Here is a 21,266-nt window from a genome sequence, read left to right as displayed (position 1 = left end):
TTAATAATTTTATTTTTCCAGATTTTTTGCATGGGTATTGCAAATATGAACTTTTAAAAATGGTTTACTATAATCAAAGTAGCCAACATTCCTCCTTTGTAAAGATTGCAAGTTGCTAATTTTGCTCAGATATATTTGTTTCGGTAGAAATAATAAATGAAACAAATTTAACAATGTTTTTTTGTTGAGATCTTCTAGAAAAACAAAACTACAGAAAATCAGCCTAATTGCTTTTATAAAAGTTAATTACATTTTATTGTGTTTCTGGATCAGCATGACCGAAGGCCAGGTTATTCAGCAGAGAAATTCAACTTTGTCATAAAAACTTAAAGTTTATAACTACTCTTTGTATCATCGAGCAGCTTTATGTTCTGAATAGTTTGTTTTCAGTGGACTGGTATGTGGGTGTTGATGGCATAACTTGAAAGGTCTTTCCTTTATCTCCCTTCAAGCTGTCACACTGATCCCTTCATGGCATCTGAGAAAAGTTCCTACTTTTCCTTGACCAAGACACTGTTGGACCAACCACATAGAAGGGAAGGCAAGTTTGCAAAGCTTTTCCTTCAGCCCAATACCAAATTTATACATAAACAACATTTCACCAAAAAGACAATAACCCTGACGTTTTCAACCAGCACCAACTTGTTTAAGCACATCACTAGAATGGCAGTTCAAGGTAATCCACACAGTCCACAAGAATTCATGACAAACATTTTCAGTTCCTGGTGTTTCTGGCCAAGTTAGATGTCACAGCCATTACGAAACTTAAGTCCTCCATTTTGTCTCGCAAAGGAGGAGAAAATGACTGTTTAAAATCAGCTTTCCCAAACCAAAAAGAACAGCAACCTTGCATTATTTAACCTTCATCATCACTCACTGAATAACAATTAGTACTCCAGGATATCAGTCTCAAAAGCCAGCATTATGTCATCACTTAAAAAATAACACTCAAACTACCTCTGAGCACAGAAGTACCAACCATGTCTAGCAACAACTATTCTTATAACCACAGTTTCTGTCACTATGGACCATTATCATCTTTTCATGTCATTTTTGGGAATATCACCTATTAGGACCAAACTGAGATACACTAATACAGACATCAATAGGACTAAGACTGTACATCATGCCAACTTTCCATTATTGTAAAACCTAACACATATTTCTACAAATAGTGAAATGAAGAAATATAGAAACTCAAAAGAAGAGGCAGATTGAGGCAATTAAATACCAAAGAAAAACCAATTGCCATGGTTCTTTAAAAGAAGTCATTATTTTTTCTCATACTTTGGTAAATTATTCTAAAGTGTATGAATTAAGCTTTTAGGTTTAATTAAAAAAAAAAATACCACCAAATCCCAAACTTTGCATTTCAACATATTAGAGGACTAGAGATTTAAAATCCTTTAATATAAGCAATGAATTGGAAACTTACTCCTGCTAACATTTACATATAAATGTTATCACTGTTATTCATGTGGCAAACACTGATGTTCATTCATCATGACAGAAATGAGTGCTCTCAAATAAAAACCAGCCTATATTTATAACACCACATTGCACTGTTTATTTGCTTGTTTCAGTTTGGTTTTTTTCTGAATACTGTGCCTGTTTGTCTTCCAGAAAGTCCATTAGACTTTGATTAGGTTCAAGATAATAAGAAAAAACAGCAGATGCCTTCGTTTTAATTAAATCCGAACACGTGGATTTAGGTCAGGAAATAACTGTTTCAGTTAACAGAATCTTAGAGTGGTACCAATTAATTTTGCAGGTATCCCACCTTTTCAATGGGATCAGTTCACAGTATATCAGGTGGCAGAGCAAGATGCAGTAAAACCAGGGACAGCATAACAAGTACAAATTGAAATCCTATTTGCTAATCTACCTATTAGAACGCCAAACCAAAAGCAAGTCAGCTATATGGAAGCTGTAAAAAATGGTTATACAACAGTCATTACAATTGCAGTTTTAAGGATGTCACTTCTTACTTCTAACTCGGGGAAAAAAAGGACAAATAATTGGTTTAAGTTGAAACCTCTCTAAATGAATTAAAAACCTCATAGCATTCAAAAGTCTGCAAAATTGTTCAAAAGTCCATGAAAGGGATACTAAATAGAATACTAAGTAGAGTGGGCCATAATGAAGCCTGCTGATTTTTTGACCTCCAGCAGATTGCATTGTTCTTTCATTGTATGTGCACATTCTCTATGGGAGTGAGAATGAGAATTATTTGTTCAAATACTGAGAGATGCAAATTATGTCGTCACAGTTGTTTCCCTTCCTAAATTCCATCTCATAGCCATATAATGTATAGGGTAATGGAGTACTCAGTACAGATCTTTCATGAGTATCCCATGATCACAGGATTGACATTGGTTCATTGCATAAGAAGCAGTAATTTTCCAGAAAGTTAAAGAATATGATTAAAATCCACTTTCCATCAATTATTCCTACCCAGCATTTTACTTAATATCATACACAGTTGCCTTGAATTGCTAAATTAATGTTTACATAGACTCAAAATCTTCTGCAATTAAATACCTTTTACTTGAGGTAGAAATATTTGCATTGAACAACAAATGCAATGGCACAGTGTGTAAAAAACTGGGATGGGATGGGATGGGATGGGATGGGATGGGATGGGATGGGATGGGATGGGAAGAAGCAAACTTAGAGCAATAATTTGAACATTATTTTCAACTGCAAGGATTTAAAAAAAAAAGAAAGTGTGACTTCTAGGTTTTCTTAATGTTACTATGACAACTTTCTTTACATCGAGTGGAAGCGTTCTAGGGATGCAAAAAAGCTCCTTGACCTTTGGCAAAATTTTAAGTTCTCCAGAAGTGCTCTACCTGTAGTATCCAAAGGCTCAGATGAAACTTAAACAGATTAAATTCTGCCTTTTCAGTTATATCTGTTGAATTTCATTTGAGTCGCTAGTACTACACACAAGAAAAAAAAAATCCTTGTCCAGTAGTGTTTAATATGAGTAAATCTCAGGTTTATTTAGATATACTTAAGTGGCTTAGCATTGTTATTAGAAGTCTAAAACCTAATTTCCAACACAAATTAATTTTGACACTCAGGAGCCTTGCAGTTGGCAATGCCTTTACCTGTGGAGCTGATTTCCACTGATGCTACTGCCCCTTTGAAAGTACACACTCAAACATAAACACCACCATCATCCTCCAAAAAAACCCCAAATAAACAACAAAACCCCAAAACATTCACCATGCAACAGATTGTCTTCAAGAGCAGGCAACACTCTAATTAAAGACTTAGATGAACCTGGAAAACAAGATGTAGCTCAATGTGATTTCCCCAGCTATGGATCACACTAGACTAACCTGACAGCTTTTCTTCAATAGATTTTCAATACAACATAAGTGAGGTACAAAGAAAATCTTATCTAACAGGATTTCAGGAACGCATTACAGATGGTGTCACATTAGAGCTCGCATTAAAGTCAGAAAGCCAGGATTAGCAGATGAATTTAAAACATACAAGGAATTAAGGAGTTGAAGGAAAGGAAAATGACAGCAGTGAAAGGGAACACATCTGGTTAGAAACAGGCTATTTCAAATTCCCTAAGGATTACTCTCACAAAGTATTTCATTTAGTACTCTTATCAATGGCGTGGACCCAAATAGGAGTGAGAAAGTAACACTATCTTTAATAAAGAGGAAGTTGTCAGAGAGATGGAAATCTTGGGGACTGCAGTAAGAGAAGCACCAAAATTCAATTGCATAAAAAGAAAGTAATTTTCTTAGCTAACTTGGAATTCAGGCCCAGAAAGTACCTGAAGAAAGGACATGAAGGAAGGATGATCATAGAACTGTGATACAGACCCAAGAGATTATATTATGGCCTTAGGACACACCAAGTAAGAAAAATTATATAATTCTACAAGACATTCTCTGGATCAATGCATAGTACACTCATGAACTGTCCTCAAGTAAGACAGAACAAGAATTGGTACAGAACAAGACCCTCGATGGAACAGAACAATGAGCTGAAAGTAAAGGGGGTTTTGGGTTGGTTAGTTGGTTTTGGGGAGGGGATGTTAAATCTAAGTATCTAAACAAAAGAATTGCAACAAGTAGAGCCAAGGCTCTGAAGAACTACTTTGATGCTAAAGGATACGTCTAACAGAACAAAAAACAGATCAAAACAAACCCAAACAAACAGGAAATGCTTTGTTGTGAGTAAATGTAGGCTAGAAATGAGAAAAATCCAAACCATTAGATCAATGATATCTTTCACGGTTTTCCTGACTGCTTTAAACATAAAGCTCACTAAATTAATGAAAGAAATTACATTACATGGAATTTGCAGTATTAGGGGACAAAATTTGGTGACATTAAAAGTTCTCTCCTGTTTGGAAGGAACCTATATCCATTACCTTACATAATTTTAGGAAAAATGAGTAACATCTTTTTACACCTAGAAATCAGAAAGCAGCACATGTAGCCGATTTACATTTAAAACCTGTTTTCTGCAGTAGAGGTCAATCATTCTGTCCATAACAGTGACCTCAGGGAAAAAAGCTTGCCATGTCACATAAGGAAAACACATTGTTCAGACACAGACCTTCTGAATTGACTGCATATTTTCACCATTATCAGGTCCTCATTATTTTGAGACTACTTGTAAACATCTTTTAGAATCTATCTGTGGCAAGAAAAAGTCATAGCAAACACAAAATAAATCTTTTCCTGATCAGAGTTGCTGACCTAAAATTTCATAGTCTTTAATATACTGAGCATTCCTTATTCACAATCCATTATCCATGGTATATTCCAAAGTGTCAAGTAAATACAGTAAAACTCTTAATTACTGAAAAAATTACAGTTCTTCCTCTCCAAAAAGGAAGATGTTGGAGATAGATTAGCAACATCATGTGTAGATATTGACACTTAGCAATAATGCCAGGAGTATAATTGAATGTGTTTTTAATGGATACATCACCTGTTTATCTCAGGGAAAAAATAGATGCCCAAAATAAATTTTCTCTTCTCCCATCCCTGTTTCCTATCACTATTTCTTTATTTAACTCTTAGCCTCCTCTTCTACTGCTATTTACAGTTCTTCTGTCCTCAGTGCTCATAGCTCTCCTTCTCCCAGCCCATTCCACTCTGCATTTATGCATGTACTATTAGACAATATTTTAAATACCACACACACACTGCACCCACCCACCCTGAAGCTCATCCCCCTCAACAGAGTCCATGTATATATATACATATGTCACTGTTAAATTGCCCTCCCTTCATTGTGTGACAGATACAGACCTTGCAGCTCTCCACAATAAAAAAGTTTCCATCAGAATTGATAAAAACATTACAGGCAGGCCCACCTTCTGTCACTATCACCGAGCTCCAAGCCACAGTGAAATAAGACAACCATGAAGATTTCCAAGCCAACAGGAACCTTTCCTAGGAAGCCCATGGAGCCAGGAATAACACTGCACGTGAAGCTGCCACCTCTGCCCCAAATGCAGTAGGAAGCCTTGCAGGAGGGCTCTTCTGAAGAAAATGTTCCATGTCTACACCAGACCCCAAGCCCAGGACTCAGCCTGGCTCTCTGAGGGCTTGTTTCCCATACTAGCACTTCCCTTCTTGAGGCCCAGGCTTTTACTGTGAACACTCTGTAAAACAGTCATGCTGTCCATAGCACAGAAACAGGCAATTCACTGGTCTTCTGCTTTGTGAAAAACTCTGTCCTTGTGTCTCTCTTTTAGCCTATGCAAGCAAACCTTGGGATCAGCATTGTCCTCCATTTGAAAAAAAATACTGCCTCATTTGGACCTTAGCTTTCATCTGGAAAAAACATCCAACTTTTGGTACAACCTAAGAAACCATTTATTAAGTGTACACCTTGCTCTGAAATATGGAACTTTCTAGTACAGAAGCACAGACCTCCTGTTTCTGAAACAGCAGTGACACTGTAGGGCACAGCCAAGCAAAGCAAAGAAACCACTTGGGCAGCTTTGCACGGCGTGTTTTTACGTTTATGCTCCTATTCCAGATCCATATCAAAATCCTACCTGATTTTAAGGAGCATTTTACAACTAAACCTGATTTAATAAATAAATAACTTTAAATCATTTACCAAGACCTAAATTGCTAAAATGCCTTCTTACTGGCTTTCTGAGAACATTTGATGTAAAGGCTGCCTGAGAAATGAGAAGGGCTGAGCCTCTAATTTGGAAATTTTGTTTCTCTTGGGCTGATGCACTACCCTTAATTTCAACTGCCGGCAGTAAACAACTTCAGTGTGAGGGCTATTAAGAAACAATCATTCAGGGTAAGCCTCATGGGTGACAGAGCTTGTGTTTCCAGGATTCAGTTTAAAACTGAACGGACACAAATATGGAGAAAATGCAACTCAGTGATTGATCAGCCAGAAATAAAATCTGGATAACAAAACTTAGTATTCTCGTTTACATGTCTGTGATTTTTACAAGTATGTGTCATTAAACTTGTGAGTAACTTTAATTAGAGACTCTTGTGACATGTGGACATATTCCTGAACTTAAAAAAAATCCTGGACAGTCTCTAAGTCCTACTCTAAAAATGTTCTAGTATGAAAATGGAAGTGTTCTTTTCCCCCACCATCGCAGTCTCAATCTTTTCATCCCTGTTTCTTTTATAAAAATCCAAAGAGATTTTTAACACAAAAATGAAACTGGTTTAGATATGGTAATGATCTAAGGCCTTTTATCCTATATGTATGCAGAAATACCAGAAGTCAAACACTTCTAAGCCTTCTCCCCTACTCCCTAGAATACTCCCATAACAATTCTTTCAAACTCTGCTGCGGATTTTGAGGCAGACTAATGCAGTGGCTGTTTCATGGCATAGCCTGAGGCTACAAATGCTCCCAGACCTCAAATGATATCCTTCAAAGTTTTCAGAAGTTTCTCAATTCTTTGTTTAGCTATCACATGGAGTCTCAAACACAAGTTTCACACAAGCCACCACTGAAAATAATTAAAAATCCCTCTGCCTTTAGAAATAATTAATTACAGAAAATACAACATATAGCATATGCTGACTGCATTTCATTGTTAAATCAGAGGTGTGCATTCTGCTCATGGGCACTGAAGGCCAGTTTCTCAATGAGTGCATAAACGTCACTTGACTTCAAAAAAAGATTTTTAACATTGATTTATCCCATGTCAGTTTACAATTGTGGACAAACCAATTAAAACCTTATAGTAGGGTTCCACCTGATTATGTTTCTGCATTTTCCTTAAATGTTTAGAGACAAATAAGGAAAATTAACACAAGTTTCATGAAAGTAGGAAACAGATACTTTTGACATAAGAATTACTTGATATTAAGGGTAAACCAGAGTCCACCTATATTCTGGGAACAGTTATCTGCCCATACATACACAATTTTACTTGGATAGTTATTTTTCTAAATTCACAACAAAAATATAGCATGAGAGCTGCAAAAGGAATTAATTATAAGACATATCAACTGCTGATGAGAACAATACTTTTCAAAATAAATATATGATTTTCAAAGTTTTCATGTTCTGAAAGCATAATTAGTTAACAGGCATTAAATACTTAGATTCAGAAGCATGCTTTGAAAGCAAGCTTGGTTTGTAGCTGGACAACAAAACAAAAAACAACTAACCAAAATCCTTACATGCAAAATTAAGCAAGCAAACAAGAAAGCTGCACATTTTCTTTCTACTGCACACTCTGTTTCTGATTTATGGGTGGTCCTGGCACAGGGAAGACTCATTCTGCTAACCTGCACCAACAGAAACTTCCCCATCTTCAAGGATTTTAAACCCTCAGTACTGCTCATGACACAGGCTTGGAGAAGGATCTCTAATACTGCAGATTAATAACTAGTGCTTCTGATAGTGCTTTTACATTTCCGTATAAGACCAGAATGAATCTAGCAACATGGATCTGTTCTACTATTGCCATTCAGAACTCTGAGAGCAGTAAAACCCTTAAGAATTATATCAGTTCCAGGCTGCTACTCTGAAAGGCTACCAACAACAAAGGATAACTGAGATATAGATAAAAATACTATGTTTCCCTCTCACTTCAAGGCAATGGGGATAAAATGTTTTAAATATGGTGCATCTCCTTCTCACAATAGTGAGAAGAAACACACAAAAGAAGGAAGAAAATATCTCAGTAAAATTTCTGCCTTTAAGTTGGAATGCAGCCAGACATGTAAGTGGCCAGAGACATCAGTCAAAGGATGGGCCTGTGCAGAACTGACACATCCACCACCACCCTGCCTGAGACATCCCATTCTGCCCTGGAGGAGAGCCACTGCATGGGCACAGCACTCACCTTAGGGGATGCTCTGCATCAGCTGATAAACAAACAAAAGCTCTGCCTCTAGTCCTATATCTAGGACCATATGTAGTTCTGGCTGTGGATTTGCCTATGGAATGAGAATTTGCAATTGCCTCTTGTCTCTAAAAAAGTCACCATTTTGTGCAAAGTAACCTTTACAACCAAAGTCCTACCAGCAAAATTAAAGACAAGAGAAATGTGGCTCATTAGTGACATATTGTGCCAAATGACACAGTAACTAGGACAGATTGTTATCTCAGTCACCATGCAATGATTCAGCTCTAATTTCACTGTCTTCCATAGTGTTAGTATCATTCATTAGTTTCCTGTGGATGTATCCAGCATAAAGAAGGTTAGGATCAGGGTCATCTGAGCAGTTTATAACATGTCTTGCACTGGGCTATAGTAGTAACCATGCTGATTCACCCCGAGTTCCTTATGACTCTACATTGTGACTTGGATATATGTACACCTAATACAGTGCTGCTTGCATTTCTAGGATTGGGAAATTAAATTCTTTTTCAAAGACGTTCCTTTTGAGCAGAAGTAATATTTTAGCTTTCACTAATCTTGAGCTTTCAGTTGTGATTAAGGAGATCAGCATCAAAACCAAATGAAAAATTGAGCAATTTTACTTCTTTGAGTTTAATAACTCCTTAATTTAAGATAGGATATTTATTTTCACATAAAGTATTGGCAATTTTTTGGCTTTGAATACCTTCCCTTTCAAAAATGAGGGAAAAAGCACTCCACTTGTGATTGCTTTGATGTTATATTTCCCCATCACATGGAATAACTCAAGCTCTCCAGACCCAAGCTGACATTCAGAAAGCCAAATGATCAAGCCATGTCAGTAACTTAGCTCCGTTTCTAAATATTTGGGTACTCTGCTTTTGTCTGTGTTTTTAATTGGACACAAAGACTATGAAAGCTGTTCTCATTCTTTTTCTGCTTTACCATTTCAAAGAGAACTTTTTCATATTTCTAATTATGATTGTCCAAAATGTTAAATGATGGAGTCCAGGAATTATACAATAATCATAACATTAATTCAAGTAAAACTAGCAATGAAAGTAAGCAATTCTAGTGCTATGGGATGAAAGAAAAAATTGAAAATATGATCCTAAAGGATCATATTTTTTTAACCAGCCTCCCTGGCCCATCATGTTCCCCATACTCATCACTGGTGAGGCTGCAGTGAGTCCTGTGTTCAGTTTTGGGCTCCTTACTACAAGACATTGAGGGGCTGGAGCGAGTCCAGAGAAGGGCAATGGAGCTGGGGAAGGGTCTGGAGCACAAGTCTGATGAGGAGCAGCTGAAGGAGTTGGGGGTGTTTAGCCTGGAGAGAGGAGGCTCAGAGTAGACCTCATAACTCTCTAAAACCACCTGAAAGGAGGGGTAGCCAGGTGGGGGTTGGTCTCCTCTCCCAGATAACAGGAATCCTTTTAACTAACCAATACCAAAGTTGTGCCTTAATTTGTTGCTGCAGATACTTTATTTAAAGGAATTTCTCATAGACTTATTACTGTGGCCAAGAAAATGAAAAGCAGTCCTTCTGAGAGTCTTTGTCAGGTTTCATGCTCATCACAAGCCAGCTGGTGCTTAAAATTAATTACAATTTGTTACCTTAGTAACAGTAAATCATACTTGAAAGTTTCAATATTGTTTATCCTTATAGGTTTCCACAACAATTTCAGTTGCAATAGTAAAAGATTGAGGACCAAAGTTCAGCAGAAAAAGCAATCTAAACTGACCCCACCACTGAACCAGCACCCCTTTCTCTCCCCACCTTTCAAAAATGCATTTATAGCTTGTTGCACTCTGGTTTAAAACATCTGATCTTTGAGTATCTACCCTTAAAAGGCTGTTCATAAAATGCCTACTGTTCACATCAGATACCTGCTGCTCAAGTCATAGATTCTTAGACCTCTGCTAAATTGATATTGATTTATGTTCAATTAAAACCATAAGATAACTGGGCTGAAAGCAGAGACTGAGGAGCTTGTTTTGCTGTTTTTAAATAGAGAAGAATAAAGCTAGTTTTGTATACATCAGGCCACTCTCAGCAGTCCAAACTGCCCCTATACTTAGGATCAAGAAATGTCAGAAGAACATTGTCTTACTCAGTAACCTAGGCTTGAAAATGAAATTTCATTTTACTGGTAAGATAGGCATTGCAGTGTACAGATTTTGCTGCAGGGTGAGGGTGGAGGGTTGTAAACTTGGTGTCTAAATGCCTAGGTGTACTTTGACAACCTGTTCTTTTCTACCTTAGGTTTAAAAGATTTTAAAGGTGAAGATCTTACTTATAATGCAATTGCCAAATTTGTAGCTTAATTTTCTACTTTCTACAGAAGTAGTTTGAGACTTTCCTAATTCTGTATAGTATAAAACACTACCCCAGCTAACAGTTCTGAACAAAGCTTCTTCATATCACTGCAAACTGATGACTTTATCCAATCAACTATGTCCCTGCAAATCATGAGCTGATACAGTCATACCCCTTACCCAAATTTTATCATCTCCACCATGAGATTTTCCTCCTTCTCTGAAATACAAGGAAAAAGTAGTCCTTTTGGGGTAAAGAACTACCTTTTTCCTTTTACAGCCAAGGCAATCCCAACACCCCCACACTGCAAGTGGTTTTCCACAGTTGCTTCCCGCTCTACAGTTTTTGTCAGAAGAGCTGAGGGATGAGAAATTCCACCTGATTAACATGACCTCTCTCCTTACATGTCTGCAGGACAAAACTGGGAAAAAAAGCTCAGAGTGTGAGCAAGTCATGAGTCTTGAGAGCTCAGCTATGTGGCAGGAGAGCACATAGCTAAGGCTCAAGGTTAGAAGAAAATCAGTGGCTAAACTTGTCGATAACAGACCTTTCAATTCTCACTTTTCTGTCTCTTTGTCAGTACCTCTTCCACACTGCTACCTACCAAAACCTTCATAGTGCAACATTCAGCGCCTGCTGTCTCCTCTTCCTGATCCATGTGCCAATCACCCATGTTGGACACCTGGAGTGGGAGCCACCAGGTTTGTGTGCTGTAGGGAGAGCACCTAGCAGGGCTCACATGCTCAGAACAGCAGAGCTTCTCCTCCAGACCCTCTGGATGGCCTAACTCGGATGCACACACCCACCTCATGAGCCATAAAGCAAATACCCAAATCAGATATTCCCCTGCTAATGGGACCCGATACAGGCAGGTGCATGCATTGCCCCTTCAGAAAATTAGAGAATTTCACTGAGTTCCCTGGTTCTTGTAGAGCTTGGAGTAAGGCTATAAAGAGTAAATTGACAACTTCTGGGCTGAAGAATAGTGACCTCCCTTGGTAAAAATACCAGTATATCAACTGATGCAAAATAATGTCTATTCAGAAGGTGAAGGATGAAGTGCAATTAACCCTGCTTTGCAATCGAGGCATGTGTAGAGGCAGAGCTATGGCACCTGTGATCAAAGCAAGTCAAAGGCATTTCTTGAAAAGCACTATTTAAAACATATCCCCTCTTTCACAGTAACAGTAAAAATGTGCTCTTTTCACTTTTCCAGTTGCACAGAGAATTAGCATCACAGAGACACAGGGGTCCATGTTGGTCTAGAACAAAGCATGAAGCACATTAAAATTCCTCTTTCTTTTCACATATTATATAGAAGTTTTCAGGTATTTCTTTTGCAACTAATATGACAGGTGAAACAAGAATGCTTGGCTATGAGAAACTCCACATTGAAGTGAAAGTGTATAGTAGCTGAGCACTCTAAGTGCTGAGTAAGTAGGCTGAGCAGCACAGAGTTGTAAGAACAAACCTGAGATGTACAGGGATAGAAAGTCCTCTACTGTCCAGCAGGAGAAAGAGGGGAAGAAAAGCATGCAATTAAAATAATACATTCCTCCTGAACAGAGACAAAACCACGGGAGTACCCATTGGGTGAATTTAGGTGCACCTTTCCTTGAAGTGATCTATTCATAGAGCAGCCTGTTACTGCTTCATTTACTCTGGAGATCTGGGGTTGAGATGTACAGCACTGCTCTGCCTCTTGGATGCTACTCCATTCCAATGCAACTCTCTGTCACAATTAATATTAGTTAAGAACTAATCAACAAGAATAAAGATTGAAGAACTGAGTCATTGGAATTCATGTATTATGATACTGCAGGTTTCAAAGGTTGACATAGTCTGTCAGATCCTATGGAGTTTATTAGTCAAAATCAAATCCAAGCCTTTACCTAAAATTTTTCTAAAGCCTACCTTTCCTCAGCTCATATTGTCCCCACACATCTTCACTTGGCTAAACACAGCTGTCAAGAAGAATGCATAGTTTTACCCCTACCATACCTGTGCCACTGAAGTGCTTGCAAATAAAAGTAAATAAACAGTGTTTAAAAGCTGGTCAATTTTTCATGCAGCTCTTATGCAATCATAGAATCCATCAGCTGCATTGCCATTTCAGCCAGAGACCATTTTATAGCAGAAACCACCAATCAAGTTGAAATTTCTACTAAGGAGGATGACATCTCAAAAAATTTGTCCCTGCTAATGAACTTCAAAACTGCAGCCTGGGCTCAGATCTTCTGTGTGACAGGCTAATATAGCACCTCACCAGTTTACCTGGCTCTCTTTTTTTTGTATTTAATCTTATGCTGCAGGTATGGGTATCTGCCCTTTGTGTGCACTGCTCATCAGATAACACTAGGTTGCTATAGTGATTGCTTAAAAAAGAGAAAAAAGTGAAAGCTGAATTGTGGATAACCCTGAGGCTAAAAGATGCATGAATTACCAATCCTGAAAATGAAACCTAAGTATCATTTTTCCTGAATTCTGCTGGAGCTGTTTGTAAGGGAGTATATTCTCCTTTATGAAATAAAGGCAATTTGTTTCTTCTATTAAATCTTTCTGATTGGTACCTGTGTTGAAGTGGTATCACAAAAAAAAGGGGAAAGTGAAGCGGTGAAAAAAATTCTGTATATTAATTTTGTACTTATCCAATATCTTTGTTTCAGGATCAAATGGAGTTAAAATTATCTTTATGTAACACAAAATGATATGAATCACAAGGAAGTTAAATAAGATGCCTAAGGCTAAAAAGGGTCATTACTTCCTGAGACCTGAACTCAATCACTCTACATTACTGTTTCAGGTAAAGGTTTATATGTTAAAGTCCTTAACAAAAATGTAGATGTACACAGACTCATGCACTTGCTTAGGTAATGAACATTTATACACTCATATATTTTATAGAGAGAACACAAAATTATAACCAAATATCTAATCAAAGTAAGCATTTCAGGCCTCACAATCCTTTAGTTTGAAGCTTAAATTGTCACACTTGCCCTCAGTGAAGCTGAAGAGCCCGATCTGCACTGGAGTCTGGGTGTATGCACCACCTACACAGCACTTCATCCCCTGCCGAGCCCTTTGCCCCACCACAGCCCGAGAGAAAGGCAACAGCCTTTCTCTGGCAGACCCTTAGGACGAATTGAGAGTCCCACAGAGTTCAAAATAAATCAATGAAACCTCAGAACAGCAAGTCTCTACTCAAAAGAGGGGATAGAAACACAAGTTGGGACCCAAAGTCACTGACATAAAAGGCAGCATCAGCATCCCCTAAGGGAACCCTGTGGCTTTAAAGAGTTTCTCCAAGAGTTGAAACAACCACTTGAAAGCTATGACTCAAACTAGCTGGCTTGCTGCAAGTGCAATAATTAGGATTCTATCAAAATCAACCACAGAGATAGATGCCAGGAGTAGCACCTATTTACAATATTCTGTCATTGTTTTAGTCAAACATTCACTACTGCTCTGCACATTCAGAGGCAGAGATATTTCTAGATTTCTATGACATCGGGTTGGTGAATTATTTCAGGAATACAGGCATATTTGAAGATGGTTCCATGGACAAATATAGGAAACTAATGCCTAACTAAACCTTCATTACTGACCTCATTTCTTTTCAGTTCCATGTACCAGAGGATTTAGCTGCATGTCACTAGCACCTTCCTCAGTGATCTTCATAGCTCTAATTTTAGTTAGATTCAATCATCACACTAAGATTCCTTTTGCTTTAGAATTTCATCCACTGGGATATGTCAGTGCTGGTAGTAAGTGATAAACACTCTAGCATCTGAAATTTGTACCAAAAGATCAAAACACTGAAATTGCATGCTTGGAAACTGCTGGATTTTTTGCTGCTATTTTAGTCCTTATTGGCAAGAAATTTAGGGGAGAGTTCCTGCTTCTCGGGAGATGGGAAATTTGCAATAGTTTTCATTTCATCCTTCTGTTTTCTTAATTAATGGCAGGTACTCTGTCTCTCAAGATACATAGCCTTTGTCCTGATCCTTGACTGAAAGAACAAGCTTTAAGATAATGCATAAATTACCTGATAAATAGCCATCATCTCCCTGTCTGTAAGGCTAAACCAGCAGTGATTTAACCAGGGCATTCATACAAAATTATGCTCTTAGGGATAATATTCTCAGATACTGAGAAAAGCCATTGAAATATCTCATTTAGATCACACAGGAAACCTGCCAGCCACTGAGGAATAAAAACTTTAATGAAATGAAGGAATCTAATCTGACAAATATTTAGGTAAAGTTTCTAGTAAATGGCACAATTTATTGTCATTCTCTCATTAGCTAATTTCAAATCTTAACAAAAAGTGACCATTTAAGTTTACTACTTTATCTGAGTGGAAGAAAAATCAGTCTCTTCATTCTATGAAGGTTTTAAAAGTCAGAAACAGGGCAGGTGGGAAGGCAAAAGGAAGAAAAGAAACTATTTGGTAACAAGCAGGAGAATGTGAAGTCTGCTACCAACTCCAAGACAAAAATAGCTACATTTGAAGTAGAGGCCTTAAGGTACCTTGTGTAATTTATGGACAGATGCAGGTTTAGAAGCCTATATGACAGCCACAGTATTCCCTTCCCATAATGAAGTTAGCTAAGGGTATTTAAAACGTAATTTCTTAATCTAAAACTGAATAAAAGCTGTAATTTCTCTTATGGGTATTTGCACATTTGAGATAAAGTGATTACACAATGGAAATTCTAAAAGTAATTACTTCCCATACATTTATATTCCAGCCCAGAGATCGAATACCTGTTGGTTGCCTTTCTTACAGAGAATTACTTGAAAGTTTTTGCATCCTCTCCTAGGGCTGAAATACAATAGGAATCCACAGAGAACATCCATTTTCTTTGCTTTTCTAATGTTTACGACTTCCCTGTAGTGTTTATCAAGAAATATACAACTCCCCATAGTTAGAGCTGTGCAAGCTAACAGTAGGAATTTTTGGTGTTGATGGAGCTATTGATCATACAAACATTAAAATTATGTCCCCTGTAGTAAACGCCAATAAAACAGAGGTACATTAATCAGGAAATCAATAGCCTTGTCAATAGAAAGGCTAACTTTGACAATGTAATGCAGCAGGCAGGCTGACTGGATGGTGGACCAAAACACAAGTAACCCAGGCTGTGACCTTTTTGTTTGACTTCTGGCTGTGCTGATGTACTGTAGGAGTAACTGGAATGCACAGAGTGAAAGGAGAGAGGCAAAGAGTTAGCTGCTTAAATTGTTCCATAGGAACGAAATTTATTGCTACAGTGACCTTTAGTTGTTCACTAAGAAAAAGGAAAATGAAATGGTGAAAAAAAGGAAAAAAAATTACACCACCACAAACTGAAGGAAAATACCACCACTACCACCCAAAAACCAAAAGCAAAACACAACACCTAAACTCCAAACTTCTAGGTCATTATTTTCAATATTGCTATGTTAACACCTTCTTCATATGGGTTAACTGAAATTACATATTTTAATCCCTGACCCTAGGAGATGGCACAGCTTAACTGAGCCCTGCACTCTGAATAAATATTTCTACTGGTTTTGGCCTGAGCGCTGTGCTGCAAGATGATTTGGGAGAACTTCACTTGTTTTTCCATTTCTTGAAGGACAAAAATTTACTGAACAAATATTTCAAAGTTTATATGTGAAAACCAGAATTATATATGAGTTAATGGGGAAAGTTATCCTTCTGAGTTACACTTAAATATTTTATCAAGTATTTGATGAACAAGCATGCATTAGACAATAGAAAAGCAGGTAGAAAACAGCAGCTTATTACAGACAATTTATAATTTAAAAAAATATTGCAAAACCTTCTGTTATTTGAGCTATCTACATGCATATGCAACTCCATAAAAAAAATAAATTGATTTTACAGAGGGGGCAGTCATAGAAGATTCCTGTCATTCTGTAGCTCTCTTCTTACTTGTATGTTTGGACCGATATATTGCAAAGCAATACACTTTTCAAATATGCATTACTACTCCTGATGTCAAAAATTAAAAGTCATTGTTGGATCCAGGCAGGATATTTTCAGTCATATGAAACCAACTGCAAAACAAAGATTACAAAAATAACTCTTCCCATCACCATCTTGAGTGTTCTCGAAAGTCAAAAGCTGTCCTTGCTATGTTTTACTTTCCCACTACAACCTGGGAAGAAAACCTGGTCTGAAACTGGGTAAGAGTATCTAAATAGGAATTTTCCACAGTGCAGATCAAGCTTTTAATTAATTTGTTTTAAACATTTCACAGTGGGGACAAAATCAATTCTCAGTTTTACAAATTCCATATACAGAATTGTTGTAGACTGGCCATTGCAGACCTGACCACTTCACCTTATATTACTGCTGAATATATTGATTAAACAAAGACCAGAAGTTGACAGGAACTAAAGAGCTGGTGTTTGGGTATGGATGATTCTGTCCATCCAATTTCAGATCAATTACTAAGCTTCTGTCAGTGGAGTATTTGTTTTGAGGAGTTATAAAGAAAAGAAGAGATCTGTTTACTGACTTGCTAAACAGTATTGAATATATCAAACAGGCAAATTTATAAAACAGCAAATGAGCTGTATGTGCTACCTAGTGCATTAGATGTATCTGAAAACAAAGGGAAAATAAATTTTATGAAAAAGTTTTGAGCTATCCAATACAAAAGCAAAATCTACTAGAAAAGTAGCCCACATGTATATACACATGGGTATTAAATAGGCCACTGATGTGGTGTCCAATACAATGTAGCAGAATTCATAATAATGTCAATGTCATATGAGTCAGCCACAAATGTAACCTCTCCCCTTTAAGGGAAAAAAGGGAAATAAAAAACCCCAATGAAAGAGAAAAACAACAACTCTCATAAAGAAGCATGCTTCATCTTGGACCTATAATTTACTACTCACTACACTGAAAAAATTAGCTAAAAAATAAACCACTGGATTCACTTAAAGATTCTTTTTGCATGCATGTTGAAATAAAATCTGATTATGTGATACTATCCAAATTACAAAGGAATAGTACAACATGAAGTTAATCCTGCATCTGGCTAATAAATTATATATGACGGCAAAGTTTAGATTGTTAAAATGATAGTGCAACACATTCCCAAATTTTACTCCTAATCTAAGTTCTGATTGTGATTTTATTTTCTCCTTTTCTCAACTAAAAAACATCTTTTTTTCTCTCACAGCTCTCATGTTCTCTCTTTTCCTGTCTGTGCTCCTCTTCTCTATTTGTGCTAAACATTAACAAAGTCATAACTGGTAAAAGCCCAGGCAACTACTTTTAGGACAATTTTGTTTGATTAAAGCTTTGTTTGATAAGCTTATAAAAACATCCTTAAGTATCAGAAATACATTGCTTGCATCTTGTGTTGTTCCACATTCTTCTGAGGGAAATCCTCAGAGAATTCAGACAACCCAAATAATAACTCCAAAGTCAAATGGTTGATTCAGCAGTAAAGTATGACTTTATTAAAAAAAATAAAGTTTGGAACATTTGCTTCTTTAGGTGCAAACAGACTTCATCACAATGGAGATTGACCCTGTAGCCTGATCCAGCTTATCAAGAATGCTGATGATTGCCCAAGTGCTGCTGGAATACAAAACCGTTCCATGCCACGAGAAATGGGTCTTTTAACAAAGATTAATGTTGACCATTGTGATAACTTCTCTGTAGTTTTATTTACTTTTCTAACTGTGCTGCAATGTGGGACTATGAAGCCATGCAGTTTTTAGTCACTCCAGTATTTTCTTATTAGATATTTTCTTATTGGACAGGCTCCTCCACTTTATTTTTGGTCACCTCCCTTCCTTTTTAGGTATATTTCCACTTACACCTGGAATATGTTAATTCTAGTTGAAGATATTTATGGAGCAGCACTCACTACACAAACTAGGTGCTATACATTTATTTTTATTCTTTCCACATTATTTCCTTCTCACATGCATGTATGACCCATTTATAGTACAGAATATGTATTTTATAGCTGAAAGTAGCCCTGATTTTGGGAACCAATTTAGATAGACTCACATTGGGAACGAAGGTTATAAAGTGTTTTCCCATAACAGGTAATTATAAGCATATTTATTGCTCACTGCTCACCACAGAAACATTCCAACAACACAATCTACTTCAGCAAGTCAACAACAGGAATGGAGCCAGTTGACCCCTCTACTCAGCATTGGCCAGGCTTTATTGGTCTGGACTACTTTGTCCTTTTCTGCTCCCTCCAATTAAAAAAGACTGGATAGGGTCCAAAGGAGGGTCACAAAGCTTCCCAAAGGGCTGAAGAACCTGTGCTTTGAGGAAAGACTGAGAAGGTAGATATTTTCACCCTGGAGAATAGAAGGCTTAAGTGGGAACAATATCAGAGTTTTCCAGTGCTTAAAGGACAGCTACAACATGAAAGGAAGGTCTCTCCTCAAAGGGGGCACATGGAGAGAACAAGAGACAATCTGTACAAGTTGCACCAGGAGAGATTCCACCTTGATATAAGAAAGAATTTTTTTCCAGTGAGAGCAACCAGTGACTGGAACAACCTTCCCAGGTGCATGGTAGAATACCCATCACTGGAAGTTTTCAAGATAGAACTGGGCTGACACCAGATAAGGTCACCTAGGCTCCTTTCCCACAAAATGCTGCACCAGGTGAACTTTCAGGATGTGCTCAAACCTGGGCTGTTCTTCTCTGATCAGAGCTTCAGCATATCTGGGGGATGAGTTTGGGAGACTTTCAGACCTTTTGGCTCAAAAGAAAAGCTTTAGCAGCAGCTTGTCATTTTCAATGTCTGCCATAGTGTCTCGACAGGTTCCTACCTGCATCTTAAAGTCATCCTTACTGCCCGTCACAGGAGACCCCATATAGAATGTCCACAGTACCCATAAAGCCAGAATGATCACATGAGCTTAATGAAGCATCACTTCTTCAACCTGGCTGTCCAAGCTGCATCCCTTTTCACAGGAGCAGTACAGAGCAGAATGGAGGACTTCAAGCTGAACACACAACAGTGATCTTTAATTCCTGAAAGAATCACTTCACTTAACTGAAAAGTTACCACAGTTAATTGCCTATTAGAAGCTACATATAAAACTGCAAGGTATGTCTTGGTAAACGAAAACAATGTATAATGATACATCATAACAAAACCAGACTGTTCAGAATTCCAATGAATTTGAGGTTAAAGATAAAAGAAGAAGAAAAAAAAAGCAACAATTACATACTCCCAGTGTAATTGCAAGGTTAATGAAGTTTGCTAAGAATACTGATCAATAGTATGGAAACATATGCATCAGGTAGTAGAAAATGAATCTGAGAAAATGGGTAAGGAACTAGGTTTTGTGGGTCCAAAAAAGGAAAATACTTCGGGAAGTAAAGGGCAGAGACAACTGTCCTACAAGAAGGTGTCAAGATGACCTAAGGGAACACTTTAGATGACAGGTTCTGGAAAGAAAATATAGTCAAGAAAGAAAGATAAGTAATTTGAAGCTCAATTCCACTCTTCATTCTGTGCTACTCAAGCAAGCTCACAAAGTAAGAGGATGAAGAGTTTCATAGCAGGGCAGGAAAATAAAAATTTTCTTCTTGTCCCAATTATTACATTTCCTTCTTTCATTCCATAGATTCAACTAAAATAAAAAAAAAACCTAGGAAATTAGTTTAATGACCATGTATATTAGTTAACATATATTACTGAAATTGGATTGTGATGTACCAATAAAAATGTGTTTTCATATATAGTATAATAATTTAATATATAATAATATATTTTATCCTTTTGATATTTTATCCTTTGAGCATTTGCTCAGAATAGGAGACAATAACATTGCCATTTATAGTTATGCTTCTTTCATAGGAATACCATGTGTATTTGCTCAAAAACCAGAGTCTCTGAAAATCAGAACTGTAAGTAAGTAGGATTTTTCCACATTCAAATTTTAAGGTACTTTTAAATCTTATTCAGGCTTGAATTTTTTGGGTGGTTTTTTTGGGGTTTTTTTGGGGGGTTTTTTTTGGTGTTTTTGTTTGTTTTGTTGGGTTTTTTTTTGTTTTTGTTTGTTTGTTTGGGGTTTTTTTGGTTTTTTTTTTTTATCAATGCTATCCTGTGTAACTAGAAAGCCCACGAAAATGAACATGCAACTGTCTGGGACCTGCCATTCAGAAATGCACCTATTTCAGTCATCACAACAGCTGCAAAGCAGTAGTGATCTCTACAAACTGGTCTACAGACCATCCAAAGAGAAATAAGAAAGAAGATTCAATGTCCATTTTTGTGCAAAGACAGCTTTTTCCTCCTGCATCTTCATTCTTGAAAGCTTCTGGAGGAACTCACAAGCCTCTTCTGTAAATTAAGCCTTTCATCACATCGCACCCTTGCTGACCAGTAGATGCAGTAATTACCTGCAGAGCATTCAAAGCCTGTAGAATGAAATCTTGTCTGCTAAAACTGATATTTTTATTTACTTCATCAAACTACCCTCATAACTGAGCATCTGTCAGCTGTAGTTACTCTGTCCTGCTGTTTATCATGGAAAGATTTAGGGCAGTAGATTACAAATTCTGGGTGTTTTTTTGGGGTGACAGACTGAATC

This window comes from Corvus moneduloides, chromosome 9, assembly GCF_009650955.1.
Source record: "Corvus moneduloides isolate bCorMon1 chromosome 9, bCorMon1.pri, whole genome shotgun sequence".
NCBI classification, from domain to species: domain Eukaryota; kingdom Metazoa; phylum Chordata; class Aves; order Passeriformes; family Corvidae; genus Corvus; species Corvus moneduloides.
Note: the sequence above shows the minus strand (reverse complement) of the source record.